Below are 16,044 nucleotides of genomic sequence, written 5' to 3'. Positions count from 1 at the left end.
CTGGGTTGCAGGGTTCGAACCCTGGTTCGAGTCTGTCTTCTTCTTCCGCTTCGACATCAAACGCGATGCACCGAAACGACCGAAAACGTAAACAAACGCGTAGCACTATTAATATCACTGGCACAAGTGAGCAAATCAAACAACCGACTGTACTGCACAACGGTTTGATGCAGAATTTTGATTTTTTTTTGTGAGCTAATGCCGTACAGCAGCGCACTTTTATATCTTTTCAGGTTAAAGCAGAATGATGTGCAACCAAGTGGTATAAAAGCTACAAAGACTCCTCCCATTATGAGTAGTTTGCTATCAAGTATAGCGACACTGGCTCTTTTCCTTTTGCGTACACGGCGAATGAGAACGACCCAAATTTTTGTTTAGTTCACTCATAATCGCCAAAAGTGCAGGAACTCAGCGATGAGTAAATTTGTCTCATGGTTTCCTGTGGAAAACCTAAAAAATCTGCCAGAAAATGAGGAAATTGACGAAAATTTTATTCAGTCTCGGAGTAGTACCAATAGACTGAGTGAATCCAATCTTTACTTTTCTCAAATTCGGAAATTTTTCCCTGGAAAATCCTGGAAAATCCTAGAAAACCATGAGGCAAATTTACTCATAGCTGAGTACCTGCACTTTATTTCTTATTTCTGAGATAACTAAACTCAAATTTGGGTCGATCTCATTCGCCGTGATATCACCTTGAAAGATGTCGGCGCCGGTGGTTAGCGTGTTTACCTCTCACCCCAGCAGGCCTGGGTCCAATATCAGTCGGCGCCACCGGCATGTTCTAAGGCATAACATCTCTGATCACACCTTCCTTTGGGAAATAAAGCCGTAGGTCCCCGGTTGAGTTGATGGGTCGATTGGTAGGGTCCAGGTGTGGGAGCTGCCTTCCTGGCGTTGGTAGCATTGGAGCTCAGTACGGAAAACAAATCTCAATAGGTCCTATCTACATTGATTCTCTTCATCGACACTCTCTTTCGTAAATAACTCGGCTTCACAAATGTCTTCGTCGAATTAGATGCTAGATTGTTGCTTCTTCCATCGAAAATATCCGGCCGTGGCGATTCAAAGTTGATCAAGGTTGATCAAAATAATTTGTACCTCTGCTTCCAGTTTGATTACATGAGCATTTTGTGTGATCGTTGGTTCTGAATATGGACAAACAGGCAGAAGAATTCTATTACTACTCTTTACTGTAATAAGCTTGGCGGCCCTGAAAAGAGCCGTTTTGTTGCCAAAGTTGGTGATGATTTAACCTCCGAAACCAAACAGAGTGCGTCTCTGTCACTTCAAAACGTAGATAACATCCATGGCCGCTTACGCTTGGCGTGTTTAGTGTAGGTGACAGCATCACGAATCTCATTTTTCAGGAACACCTTCAGCACACCTCGTAAATCAGACCGGAGATACGTCAGACACCGCCACGGCGAGCCAGACGACGGATGGTGGTTATCTCGAAGAATTTGCGTTTGGTTCTGAATATAGCGATGAGTGTGCAAAATATTACGCAATTCCATCCTCCCTATTCGCACGCGCCCGAGGATCGGAGGCGAATGCCACTTCGACTTGTTTCGTCTACTTACTACTCTCTGACGACTGTGCTGGGGAAGCAGCATATGCATGTAGGTAATTGGTGGATTTGTTAGTTAATTCGACGCTTTTGGACAATGCTGGACATTTACCAGTTTTTCAATAGTGTCTTGTTGAAAATCAACATAATTATCGATGCGTAGCCATATTTCTGATCGATTTTTGAAAATTTTTGAAATTGGACCAGGGGCAGCTGAGTTATTAACGTTCAAAATCTTTCTTAATTTGTTACATGTTCCATTTTCCGTTTTTACAAAGTGTACCCCCATATAGAAATCAAAGACGTAGTCCTACGTCAAAAATTGGTGAAACTCAATCAATTTAGTTCTTTAAATATTGTTAATGTGTAACCAGATGGGCTAGTTTAAAGGGATTCCCCTAACCTCTGGTTTAGCCACGGAGATCGCCTGGGGTGGGCTACACTCGCCTCTTTTGTTGGTTAGCTCGAGCTTGAAACCCTGGAGTTTCAAGGTCGGCTCCTGGCTTGTCGACACTGATCCGAAGTACAAAACACCTCTTTATCACTTTTAACTCGTTTATTGTCCCACTCACTTATTACTTACGGTTTCGGTATCTGTAGTGTGTGTGTGTGTGTGTGTTGTGCTGGCCAGCGATGACGGGATTCTGCAGGGGGTGGGGTTTTTCGGCGGCGGATGAACGGACTGTTCACAGTGGATGCCGGTGCTCGACGGTTGTCACCGTGTGGCACGACGGATGTGGCACTGGGACTCGATCGGTTGATCGACGGTGGTCTCTCAGTGGTCGTCGGTGTCTTACCGATGGACGCTTGCTACACGGGTGTTGGCGTGTTAACGGACGCCCTCGTGGCTTAGCCCGTAATTAATGGGTCCTGAAGGGAATATGAGAGGTGGTCTTAGGGCTGGGAATTCCGCTACCGGGTTATTGATTGGGTCCTACCTGACTCCGTATTCGGTTGTATTAGCCGGTATTTGTTGGTAACTCTTCACTATTTTTTCAAAACTTATAGCAACCTTGGCAGATCGAACTATCTCGCGCAATGGCTGAAGTGCAAGAGAACCTTCTCTTCAGTTTGACCCAGTAGCTTCCCCCTTGACCTATGCCCATTTCCACCTCCCTCCCAATTTCCCACCACTCCTTGTCCATATCCTTCTCCTGTTTCCAACGCCCACCTTCATCCTTACTCCTTCCCGTTATGTGTTCTGTGTTATGTGTTGTTGATGTGACTGGGTTACAATATTTAATTGGACCGTTGGTTTGGGAGTGGTCTTTCATTTGCCTTACATATTTAATTATATTTACATTCAAAACAAGACAATAATCTCACTCTCAACAATAATCTAATCTCATTCATTTTTTCGTCAATGACAAAGATTCACCTGCTAACAGAAAGGGTAATTTCTTGCATTCTGAGTCACATTATTGTTATCCAAGCTGTTCAGGACGTAGATGCTTGTTCACTTTAATGGCTCCATGTGAATGTTTTCCTCAAGACATTTAATTTCATTTTAAATTTAGCTAATAAACAAATCAGCACATGTTCGTCACTGACAAAAATGCCACTGACAATTGACATGGTTTGCCTTGACGATGACTGTTAGCTCAAACGAGTGACCAAAGCAGAATTTTGAGTATCACTGTGTATTGTCGAAATTGTGCAGCACTGTCCTCGACTCCCAGTTAACCTTCAAGCAGCACGTGTCGTTCGTAGAGAATAAAGCTTCAAAATCTCTAGGCATTATCTTCCGGTTAACAAAAGAGTTCACGGACATTTACTGTCTAAAGGCGCTCTACTGTGCATTAGTTCGGTCGACATTGGAGTACTGTTCGACTGTTTGGAGCCCTCACTACCAAAATGGAATTGAGAGAATAGAATCAGTGCAACGGCGGTTTGTTCGATTCGCACTTCGTCGACTACCATGGCGGGATCCATTTCGTCTCCCAAACTACGAGCACCGATGTCAGCTAATTCGTCTGGATACACTTAGTACACGAAGAGACGTTGCTAAGGCTATGCTGGTTTATATTAATTTAGTTCATTGGCAACAACTTATCCATCATTGGGGCCAAGAAGCCTGTTGATGAAGAAATAAATAAATAAATAAAAAAGTGATGGTTTGAGTGCTTTTTCAAACAATCGAAAAATGTAACACATACTGAATAAAAACTATTTATATACGATATCAACGGAAATAGCCTAAGCTACAATATGGAACCAATGTTTCTAATTTGGAAAAGCGCAGCGGGTAAACTTAATCTTTACATTATACTATCAAAGTTACTCGCATTATCAAAGATACCCCGTTTTACGGTATTTAAAATTCCGTGTTTATTTGACCCAGAAAGACTTTATTTTTTCCTGCAACTTTTTTCAAATACGTCATTTTAATCAAAAGAGACGTCTTCGTGCAACAATGTATTGAAAAATGACAATGACACCACTATGAATCATTCAACAAGTACCAAAATGGCCGATTTTTTGCAAAAATGTGAATGACTGCCTATAACACATAATTGTAAAAAAAAAATTGCAAATCGGGAAGGTAGAGTTTTGACCAATTCGTCATTTGACGGGGAACATCTCTTTATAGACTCACTTTAGAAAACTAGGTTTTATTCATGGCCAACATAAACGTTACTCATAGCACATTGTGTGGCAAGCTCTCTATCCAAGGAAAGTCGAATAAATTTGCAATCCGAAAGATTTCCTAGTCCTGACCGGGAATAGAACCCTCCGTTTCCGGCTTGGTAAGGTATACCTTGATATAACGTAACTGTCAGTTTTGACTTCCATCGCCAATTTCTCGCAAACGATAATTCAAATAAAACCATCGTACGGAGTCTTTACCGACTAGGCTATCTGAGGCCCCTATTTGAATAACTGAGTTACGTTGACTCAATTCTTGAGTACCACTCAGTGCATGAGTTATCCGATTTTTACCGAAATGAGAGAAATTCTACCAAATTTTGAGTTAATCTCCGTGGTCGTGTACCAAAACTGGTAGGTCTTTCCGAATATAAACCTCTGTGGGGAATTAACGAAACGTGCGTAATTTTTTTTTTTCAACAAAGAAATGTCGGAGCTTTGTGGTGGCAAACTCAGAACAATGAAAAGATAATACCTTATGGAAGAATTCTGCCAGCTCTGGCAAGGTGGCAAGGTGGAACGTGTTTATTGCTTCTCATAACAGCAATTCTCATACAGAGAAATGCTTTCATTCGTGTTGAAGTTCATACCGAAGAGGTGTTATGTGGATTATTTTCGATAATCCAAGGTTCATTCCGGGCTGATAAATTTTTCTTTGAATACTTTTACGCATTGCTGCCTACTACAAAAGAAACCCTCACTCTGTAAAGCATTTGAAAATAACGAACAGGAATTAGGTATATGCACGTTCCTGAGCTTTTCCATTCGAATGTCCAATTACACATGGAGACGCATGGTTATAGTTAGGGTTTAAACAAAATTCAAAGACATCGATTGAAATGGCTCGTTCCGGAACAATAGTGACACTGATTAACACTCAAACACAAATAAAAGTGATGCTACCAACTCGGCGTAACTTACTATCCTCTCCGGTTTTCCATGAATAATAATGTACTATTAATGATTTCTTCGAAAATTACCCCATTTACAACTCTAAATTATCACCAACTCATTAGAGAGCACTGAAATTCCAATTTACCAGTCACTTTTCTTGTCATGTCGTGCCCGTGTACTGTAGCGCCGACAGCGACATTTCGAAATTAAAATTCAACCACTCGTCCTCCCTGCCATCATCCCTGTCTGACAAAATGCGTTCCTGCACGACCAATGAGTTCGACTCAAAATAGAAACGGGGTTTCACTCAAAACTGCAAAAAACGTAGGTTACTCAAAGACTGAGTAAAATTTTTCTCAGTTTTGCTCAAAAATCTGCTTGAATATAGGAAAAATCGACGAAAATTTTACTCAGGCTAGGAGTAACCTACGTTTTTGCGAATTTGAGTTACAATTTGAGTTGAATTAATCGGCCGTATGATCCTGCTTCGGAAAATCATCGAAATCTCCAACATCATAAAGGCGTGGAACTAATAATTTCGGGGGCGAATCACTGTCATCACTCGTTGTTGCTTTTCTCCCCCCATTTCTCCACTTCAAACAATCTATCCTGTCCGTCCCTCCCCTTTCCACCCATACACAGCAAGACCAAAGGGTGGATTTTCGTTCGCTGATAACAAGCTTCAAGTCTGCCGGTAGTAGCGAGTTGTTATTAGCTTTTCGCTCTCTCGTCATAACCAACCGGTCGCATGTTGCCGAAAAGTTGATTCAAAAGGCTGTTGGAGATGAATGGCGACGTTGAAGGTAAGGCAACAAGCGCACAAAAAAAAAAGAGCCAGAAATAAGTTATGGGCGGGAAATGGATTTTCATCAGCGCGATGTTTTGTTGTCTGTTCCAGCAGCAGAAGGGCGTTCTTATGATCCTTCATCGGATATTTGGGGAAACGTGACTTGGTTGCAATCATCAAGGCTGGTTTCACTTCAGGGAATTGTAACATCACCGATTCGGGAAACGTCACCTGATGCTGACAGGCGAGCTGGTTGAAGTTAATGCTTTATAATTTCTAAGAATCGATCATATCAAAAATATTCGGAATTCAGCTATTGAAACTTGCCTGTCTTGTTTTTCGTTTCAGATTTCCAAACCCCCCGCGGTGCGGCAATGAGATTGTTATCGTTTTACTGACATCTTGGAGGCAACCAAAGGAACAGATGGCTGTCAGCTCTCGTCAACCAAGCTCCGTGACCTTCTACTTCTGGGCCCGAGGCAGAAGGTCCAGTTTGAGGTTTTGTTGTAGGAACTATAGACGATTGGCTATCTGGTGATGTGATTTGTGTGTTTGTTCCTTATCAGACCCTTTGGAAAGGGGGAAAGCTATCAGCGTTAGTGTCCACACATTGGAATGTTTTATCTATTGTGATCGAATGCACTGATAATTACCTGGAAATCTTCTTTTATCGCTAGTTGAAAAGGTCAATCTAAAAAATATTTTAGGTACAACGCAATAAACACTTTATCTTCCGCTATCCAAAAAGCCTCCTCCATCAGAATTGGAGCTGCTTCCAGTGGTTTCATTGTATGGCTGTTACGCCAACGGGGGTCAGAGCGCTTCCATTGCAGCAATGGACGCAAAACGTGGTCAACACTTACACACTCATCACGAAACGATTACTTTCCTAAGTCGACGACGCATCGACCGAAAGAACTGCTGATGAAGAACACTGAGGAGGACCACACAATGGTTGATGTCGAGAAAACAGACGATCGCGTAGCACACATCGAGAGTGGCCTGCTTTTGTCGACAGCCGAGTGAACGCTGAAAAGTTCATATATGGTTGGATCGATTCTGTTATTCGACTTTCTCTTTTGAGAACCACGGCTGTACGGATACATTTCTGGCTATTTCCATCACACAGTTCGATAAATGAAGTTATTGACTAGTGCAGAAAACGTCAAAACAGGCAGATAATGTTTTTGCAGCAAAGTTAATAACGAAAGGGAAAGTCGATGCAGAGAATCGATCAAAGGAGATATGACTTTTTGAAATGTTCATCTAGATATATTCTGAAAGGGGGTATAGATATTTATGTTCTTCAGACTCAAAAAGCATTCAACTTTAATCTGAGTCCCAATATAAAACGTGGAATATTCAGTTTAAATGACAGAGTATCTAAAGCAGTGCTGTCATGCTAAATTAATTAAGATTTTCACTGAAGGTCTTGAATGTTTCCAAACATCATGTAACTGCACATAATTTATCGGAACTAATTCATCGAGATCTTTAAACTTCCCCGAAAGTCTAGACTTTCCTGAGATTTTCGACGCTTCTCCATGGTCATTGTGTGTGTGAATTCCCTCTAACCCCCACTGGCCGGCAGTGTTATTATGGAAGAACTCTCTCTACAATGTCGAATTTAGGATCATTGTAGACAGCTTTATTCCGGGAGTTAGGAGGTGATAGCTCTATTGCAGATCCAGCAACCCATTGGACTTTTTTTTTTCTAACGCTTCGTATATCATTCCGTGCTTCACAGGCAATTTCCTTCCGTAGATCGTTCTTGGTTGGTTCTAACATGATTCCGCCTTTTTCGGGTTTTTCTTGTTTTCCGAGGAAGATAAATCTGCACTAATTTCCGTTCCTGGTTCAATGTTGACTCCTTTCTGGCTGGTTTTTGTGGTCGGTTTCATGTCCATCATCTGTCACTGAATTGCCATGGTGATCTGGAACGAGGCTCACGTCCAAAGTCGCTGGTCCACCGAGCGCTCCGTGTGCGAAAAGAGAATGAAAGAAATACGAAAGGGATCAGTTTCAAAACGTGACAGTTTCATCAGATTCCCCAACTAACCATACTCAAGCAAAGTAAGAATTTACAAGCTATATTGCGACTACATGGTTACTTGGGTACTCATATGGCCGAATGTGCTAAGTGAAGTATTTCTGAAAGTGATGCGTTATATTTCTCAATGTTTTGATTTTATCCTAACGTTACCTCAATGTTATATCACGGACAAACAGACACAACATATTGAGCATTTTTCAGTGTAAATCCTACCGCCATCTGTTGTATACACTGTTATGGGGAAGACACTCAACAGATGGCTGTAGTGCGTAAACGTCAAACGAAAGGTAATTGATTGTGTGCGCCACAAGTGGTGGTACTACCAACTAAGAAACATTTAAATTGACCGTTAAAAGCGATTTCGATTAACATTTTAAGAGTGTTATGCCTGCTTGTATGTGACTTGACTATCGCAACTTCGGGTAATCCGCGAAAGTACTTGCATTTTTCTCAGGCTTTTTTTATATTCACTTTAACGCTCTTGCGTCATTCATGACTTGTACGGGGGTGAGATTTGAACTCGTGATTTTGGCGTGAGAGGTATGGATGCTAACCACTACGCCGGGGTCGCCCCCTCAGGCACTTTTTGTTCTAACTGCAATCACTCTCTCATACTCGAAATGTGCCACGACCAAATTGGCACAATGACGCCCTCTACGCTCTCTGACCGAAGTAAAGGGTTCAACGCTTCTCTATGGTCATTGGACCTTTATTAAAGTTCTCTAAACTTTCTCAAAGTTTTCTGTACTTTCCTGAATTTCTTAGAACTTTTAAGGAGTTCCCGCTCTGATATGAGCATGAGCATTTTTGACCGCCCAAGGTTGCTACTCTGTTTTTGCCAGATCTGCTGTAATTGCACAAAAAACCAATGCTTGGGACTAGCAATCATTCTCATTGTGTAAAAACTGGTGATCTCAAACTAGGCAATACCAGCGCCGGCCGCGCCCGAACACAGGTCAAAAAAGGAATGAGTAGGAATGTGTTGGCGTGACACTCGCTTTGATGGAAGCCGATAAATACTCTGCACTTCCACGAGGAATCACTGGGATGTTGGATAAGAGGGTAGGGTTTGCAGCAGGGTTCGTTTTGGTAAACAATAAGCTGAATTGATGTCCTAACGATAGGGAGGGGTTACTGTATAAATAAACAAAAAGGAATGATCGCACCCAAATAAACATTTGGAGCAGCACCAGCAGCAACCGGCCTCCTCGTAGACTTTCTTCGACCCATCGCATCGTCAAAATTCCGGATCCATCTTGTCGATATATAATTAATAAAATATAACAAAATACTAACAACCTCGATCTTCTCACTCAATTTCTTTAAACTCGTGCTATATGTGATTTACCTGCACGGTATGATAAAACTCAACTTTGCTTATTGAATCAATCCACCATTTAAGTACAGAATCAATTTGCTAAATAATCGAGGTTATTTGAGCATATAAGAGTTATAAAAACAAGTATCCATGAATAATTCTTGAAAAAGCAAAACTCTGCGAAGGTAAAACAATTTAAGAGCATTGACCTAATGTATGATGATATCCAATTGATTATCCGGGTTATCCAAATTCTGAAAACCATAGATCATATTAAATTATAATAAAATACCAATGATATGCCATTTGATAAATCTTCTGGTCCTTCAGGATCTGCATGACAACTTTTTTCTTTAATTGAAATATTTAGTTATAATGATATAATGATAATATAATTTACAAGTCACTTAATATATAAAATATTTAATTTTTGTTAACCTCAATTCATTTAACTGATTTCAACTTCTGATGTTTTATTGGAATTGAAACAAACGCTTTATTATGCACCATAGAATAGCTTAACTCAATATATTAAAGAAAAAAATATTATGGATTATTCGTAGACGCCTGTTCGTAAAAACCCGAGGAACATGCTTCATGCGATCGAGGTCATCTCTCTGACAAATGGGAACTATGAAAATAAATCTCGATTACTCCCCCGAAGGAACGCATCCACTCCCGCAAACAATGCATCCGATCCCCAATTCGGCGCAACCGGCATCCCGCCCACGCATGACCACATGGTGTGACCACTAGAAAGGGGAAATTTTCCCCAACCTTATAGCGGCGCAGCACGCGCGGAAGAGCCACCAGCCACACCAAACCGACCATCAAACGCACTGCCACAAAAGCAGACAGGTCCCCTCGAAAATGCAATCGGGAAATGTATAAGAACAATCTTTAACTGGAACGTACTCACCAAATCAAAATATCCGGGAGCGCATTCCCGATGTTTAATTTTCTCTAGTCATTTTTAAACAATTCCTCCTCCAGCGAATCTAACCACACAATAACTAAATATCACTTTTCTTCTTCAAATCAGCGCTTTTAAGAAGTTCCCGCTGTGATATCCGGTATATAGGGTAGAGCGCTACTTCGTCGTAATCGCCCATTTCCGTCCTATCGATCAGAAAATATCAATAATATCAATGATTTCACCGTGCACAAATCAATAATAGGTTTGTTCCGATGCGTTAGTTCATTAGCTACAACATAAATCCTGTTAGAGCGCATTGTATGAATATTTACGCTCATTGTTCTCAAAACAAAAGAAGCGCTCCTAGCGAATCCCCTTTTTCTACATTTATCCGTAGGACGAAGAAAATCTAATGGCGTTTCAATGCGTTTGGACGGAATTGAAACTCGTAGAACGAATTTAGAATCAAGAAGCAGTATTAGATTTTAAACAATATCTCAACAATGTGTGACTCTTTATCAAATCTAACGGTACGTATGGAAAGGTGAATAAATTTAGAAGTCATCTTTGACAGAAATATTCCATTTTTAGTTAAAACTCGTTCAGAAAAGAGAGGTAAAGTGCGCGTTGTGCTTAGTAGGACGGAAATTAGATCAAAAACCCTAATAGGCTTATTTCACAATTGATTATTAGCAACAATTGAGAAGCAACGCCCACCATTTATTCTCTCTTCGTCTCTCCTTATACACGCTCGTCAACTACGCCAGCAATGTGTAACATTCTAATCGGGATGCCACATCCTACCCACGCATTAAGTAAAATTAACTGCAACATATGATATTGTTTCATTCCATTTACGAAAGATTATTTACATTATTCATGTATCGCTGTGGTCGTTTAATCATTCTGGTTGCTTGTCGTTTTGAGATTGATTTCGAAATCTGATTTTCGATCGTTCTATCATCGCAAGCTGTGCGTTTTGTAGGTAATCTACAGTCCACGCCCTGTTGTCCAGTTGACTTCGTTAACTTGTGCTTGTCTTGGCTCTTTTCCGGCATTCCTATTGAAAAAAAAAATATAACAAACAAACAAATAATGAATTAAAATATAAAATAAAACATAAGTGAGTAACTAATTCATCCATAAGGATTACTTTCTAGTATACTTTACCATCCAACATACAATCAGATGCTTCCTTCGATGATCTTCTTTCCTTGAACTGCTTCAATTGTTTAATATTCCGGTCAAACGTCTTGTTGGTTGTCATATCCTTGACAGCGTCTCGTCCTTCACCTGTGACGCATATCGCTGTTGTGAACAAATCGGGGGTAAGCCTACTGATCATCGTTGTTTGAAATTGGTCCTAACGTAAACGAAACCTGTAGGTTTCTTATGGCTTGTTTACGTTTGGAACCAGTTATGCGAGGTAGGCGACAATTGTTCGTATTTGACAGCCACCTCCCTCCCCTGGAACAAATCCCTTGATGAAAATTGCGACCATTGGCATGGAGAATCGCCAACAGAATCACGATTCGTGAATCACGAACAACAATCCAAACGAACCATCGTATCGAAAACCGAACCGACATACAGTCAAGATTCCTATAGCACGGTTAATAGGGACCGCACTACAGGAACCGGCATTAACAAAATACACGTAGCCAGGGTTCTGCATTTTCGAAACAAAGAAAATAAAATGAACTCTCCGCAAAATCGCTTCATTTCGAGCAATATCTTTCCCGTGTATGTCATCGTGTTTCTTGTTATCGAGTCACGATGAACATTCCTCTTTTTAAACATGACAGGACTATCACTTGTTTCGTTCGTCGAGTGCTTCAGTTAATTTCATTTGAAGCAAAGACTTGTTTAAATTGACGCAATGAATGACTAGAAAACTGCTTCCTTCGTTGTTTCCACTTTCACTTCAATTCAGGGCCCGTTCGACTTGTCATGACCTGATGACGCAGGCATCAAATATAGTATCCGCACAATATCGGTTGCCGATAGGGATGGCATCCGGATTCTATGTAGTAATTATATATTATTTTATATTAAATGAAAATTAAATTAACAAGGCCATTCTGGACTCCAAGATGGCGGTCATCGGGGTCAAGGAAAGCGAAGACACCATATCAAGAAGACTGGCAACTTTGTCAGAATCCAAGCGACAGTTACAATAGCGCTACGCTTGAGTGAAGGTGTAAGGAACGCATAGAAAACTGAGTCAATACACAAACCTTTTTTATGAGGATGTAATCTTATCTATCAAATTCGTTCGAAGTATTTACCTTTGAGCGGCAGATGACTCGATTGTACCTGTCTCAGAGAAAATGGAAGAGTTGCCAGTCTTCTAGATTTGTTGTCTTTGGGGAAAGTCTCAAATACCCCACAATATGGGTATTTTCGGAACGAGGACGACATGAAGGTGCGGAAAATTGATATTCGACATTATTTTGAATGGCGGCCATCAAGTTTCCTAAAACGTGCCAAATACCCCGAAAATCGATATCCGATGCTATGTTGGACTCCAATATGGCGGCCAAAGGGTTTCAGAAAAGGTGCCAAAAACCCTACATTATGGTTAGTTTCAGAACAGGGAAAACGCGTAGATGCCGAAAATCGTTATCAGATACCACTTTGGAATCCAATATAGCGGCCATCAGGGTTCAGAAAGTGTCAAATATCTTACAATATGGGTATTTTCGGAATGAGGACAACGCAGGGGGCATGACATTCATTTGGATGTATTTTTTCAGTCTAGTAATTACTTGGGATTTTCGGGGAAAAACATAATTGATGGGATTTTTTTGAGTGTGTCGTGTTGACGAAAATAGAGCAGGGATAGAAAAAATAGATGAGAATAGATCAGGCAATTGATGTGATGTGAGGGGTGTTAAAAAATTTCAGAGGGATACGAGTCTGAACGCGAAGAGGATAGGTGTAAAAAGAAGAAAAATTTGCTGCAATGAAGCGTTCATGAATTACGTAACGCTATTGGAGGAGAGGGGGTCACCTATATCGTTACGAATTATACATAGGGGAGGAGTAGTAAAGCTTTGCGTTACGAAAAAAAGAGAACATTTTGTTTTTTTTTTTTCGTTTCTTGATGTAAAGTTTGAAAATACAGGTCTTTTTTGACATTTTTGGCAACGACAACGAAGGCGTTAAATCTTGCTTTGCAAAATGGATCTGTTTTAATTTTATAAATTGAGATTTTTGTTATCCTTGAACTTTTGAAAAGGAGGTACTCGATGGTACGCTGATCTTTTGTTTTTGTTTTGAATATTAATAATATAATTAATTACCTAAAAATAAAAAAATACAAAACGAAATCAAACATTAATTAAATGACAAGGGGGGGGGGGGTTAACGTAGCGTTACGTAATAAATAGAGGGGGGTTAACGTAGCGTTACGTAATAAATAGAGGGGGGTCATTTTCAGTGTAACGTTCTGTTCCAAAGGGGGGGGGGTCAAAAATATTGATTTTTAGCTAAACGGAATTAATGGACACCGCTCGGGACACCGCCCAACTATAATAGCCAAAGCTCACAGCTCAAGTGCAGAAAACGGTTCCGCACCGAATAGGTCGAAACTGCACAGTAGGAGGAACGGGTGATGGCAATGGATTACAAGGTTCCGGTTAATATTCCCAGCTGTATTTGGACGGGAATTTGATTCGCAATATTCTCGCACAGAAATACATCAGCCGGTGGGTGTCTTACTTCACCATTAGCTCTTTCTTATCCGAACCCTTGACCAGCAGCAGAGACGAGTAAAACTTGGGCCGAGTGGAAAAAATTACCTGAATTCCTTTTCCACCTGCTTGTCGTAGGGGGTTTTATTGGTAAGGCTTTTCCCGGGGTAGAATCAGCCGTTCGAACGAAATCAACAGTTGCTTCGCGCCTGTTCGGCAACTTCCATGCTACAACACACAGAGACCCGGGCTCTTATCCGTCGAATTCGATCGGTTTGAGTCCGGGAATGGATGTGCGTTGCCGTCTCCTCCGTGATGCACTTGATGTTTTTTGCCCCCGAGACCGATTATTGACGAATGGTCCGTCATCTTTTTTTAGTTTTCGCACCGATTTTTTACCGGCATGGCCAGCTGACATACGTGGTGTTTGTTGTGGAGAGTGTTGTAAACTGACAGTGAGTATGGCAGAGTGCTTCGCGGTCGACCTGAAAACATCGAGAAACTGCACGGCTTGCTAGACAATTTGTGTGCATGCAGAAGGGATAAGTTGGGAATAGAAAGAATAGATAGGATGGATAGGATGGTTTGGGTAAAAATTGAATAATCCTGAAGGGTCGTTCCCCCTGGGACAACGTGTAGATGCCGAAAATCGATATTCGATGCCAATTTGGAATCCAATATGGCGGCCATCGGGTTTCACAAAAAGTGTCAAATTCCCTAAGAACTGAGTATTTTCGGAACAAGGACCACGCGTAGTTGCTGAAAATTGTATTGTATTGGCTATTTAACACTTCTTCTTAAATTAGAAGCTACCAACTTGAATTTCAAGATGGCGTCGCACATCGATTTCTGGCTTCTAGATGTCAGCCCGATCCCAAAAAACCCACATTGATCGGTATTTGACAGTATTTCACAAGTTTTTCTGAACCAAAGCCGCCATCTTGGGTATAAAGACGGCGTGACATCAATTTTTGGCATCTACGACTCAACCCCATCCTGAAAATACTCATATTTTAGGGTATTTTACACTTTTCCGCAAATCGGAAGCCGCCGTTTGGATTACAAAATGGCGTCGGGTATTGATTTCCAATCACCAGACGTCACCCTGATTCCAAAAATACCCATATTGATGGGACAGCATCAGCATTTCCAATTTTTTCTGAAATAGGAAGCCGTCATATTGGATTTCAAAATGGCGTCGGATATCGATTACCGGCCTCTAAACGTTAGCGCGATTCCAAAAATACCTATTTTGATGGGTATTTGACAATATTTCCCACTTGTTCTGAAATCGGAAGCCGCTATCTTGGATTTCGAATTGGCGTCGCATATCAGTTTTCGATCTGTAGACTTCATACCGATTTCAAAAATACCAATTTTGATGAGTATTTGACTGTATTTCCAGTTTTTCCTAAATCGGAAGCCGCCATCTTCGATTTTAAAATGGCGTTGGATATCGATTTTTATTCTCTAGACATTATCCCGATTCCAAAAATACCTTTATTGATAAGTATTTGACTTTTTCTTAAACTGGAAGCCGTTATCTTGGATTTAAAAATGGCGTCGCATATCAATTTTCGATCAATAGACATCACCCCAATTCAAAAAGTACCCATATTGATGGGTAAACAAACCACCCAACAATGATAAATTTTACAACCACGTGCACAGATCTTAAATGAACCGAGTGAACAATCAACAAAAGTCATAAAAACTGCGCGAATTTATATCGAACAGCTGAATGAATTCGAAGTTGTGACTGGAATATGGACACTGGAGACCACGGTCTGGTCCTCCAGAAGATCCGGAATATCCGTAAAAGTGATGACCCGATGATCTGGAACATCCGTGAAAGTGATCATTTCATGAAACTGATTCTGAGCTTCATGTTTTTTTTTTTCGAAACCGCTCATAGACGTCTTATCAGAATGAATTCGAAGTTTTGACCCAGAGGACCACGGGATGGTCGACGGGAAGATCGGGAACATCGGTAAAAGTGGTTAATTCATGAATCTGATCCTAGAGCTCAGAAGATTTATCTAAATCATTCCTAGACATCTTACCAGAATGAATTCGAAGTTGTGACTGGAATATGAACACTGGAGACCATGTGATGGTCCACCGGAAGATCCGGAACATCCGTAAAAGTGGTCAATTCATGAATC

General features: G+C 40.9%; 1 protein-coding gene across 1 annotated transcript in view; it reads left to right on the top strand.

The window, feature by feature from the left end:
• sNPF-R (short neuropeptide F receptor) overlaps nt 1-6,310 on the top strand; it is a 437,511-nt gene extending 431,201 nt beyond the window's left edge. Inside the window, exon 4 of the mRNA XM_065221931.1 lies at nt 6,246-6,310. The gene's annotated coding sequence lies outside the window, so the exon portion shown is untranslated. The remainder of the gene's footprint in view (nt 1-6,245) is intronic.
• The last annotated feature ends 9,734 nt before the right edge of the window (nt 6,311-16,044 follow it).

This window comes from Ochlerotatus camptorhynchus, unplaced genomic scaffold (genome assembly GCF_037179485.1).
Source record: "Ochlerotatus camptorhynchus isolate MF236.1 unplaced genomic scaffold, CSIRO-AGI_Acam_v1.1 ptg000150l, whole genome shotgun sequence".
Taxonomy (NCBI): domain Eukaryota; kingdom Metazoa; phylum Arthropoda; class Insecta; order Diptera; family Culicidae; genus Ochlerotatus; species Ochlerotatus camptorhynchus.
Note: the sequence above shows the minus strand (reverse complement) of the source record. Positions and strands in the feature narration are given on the sequence as shown.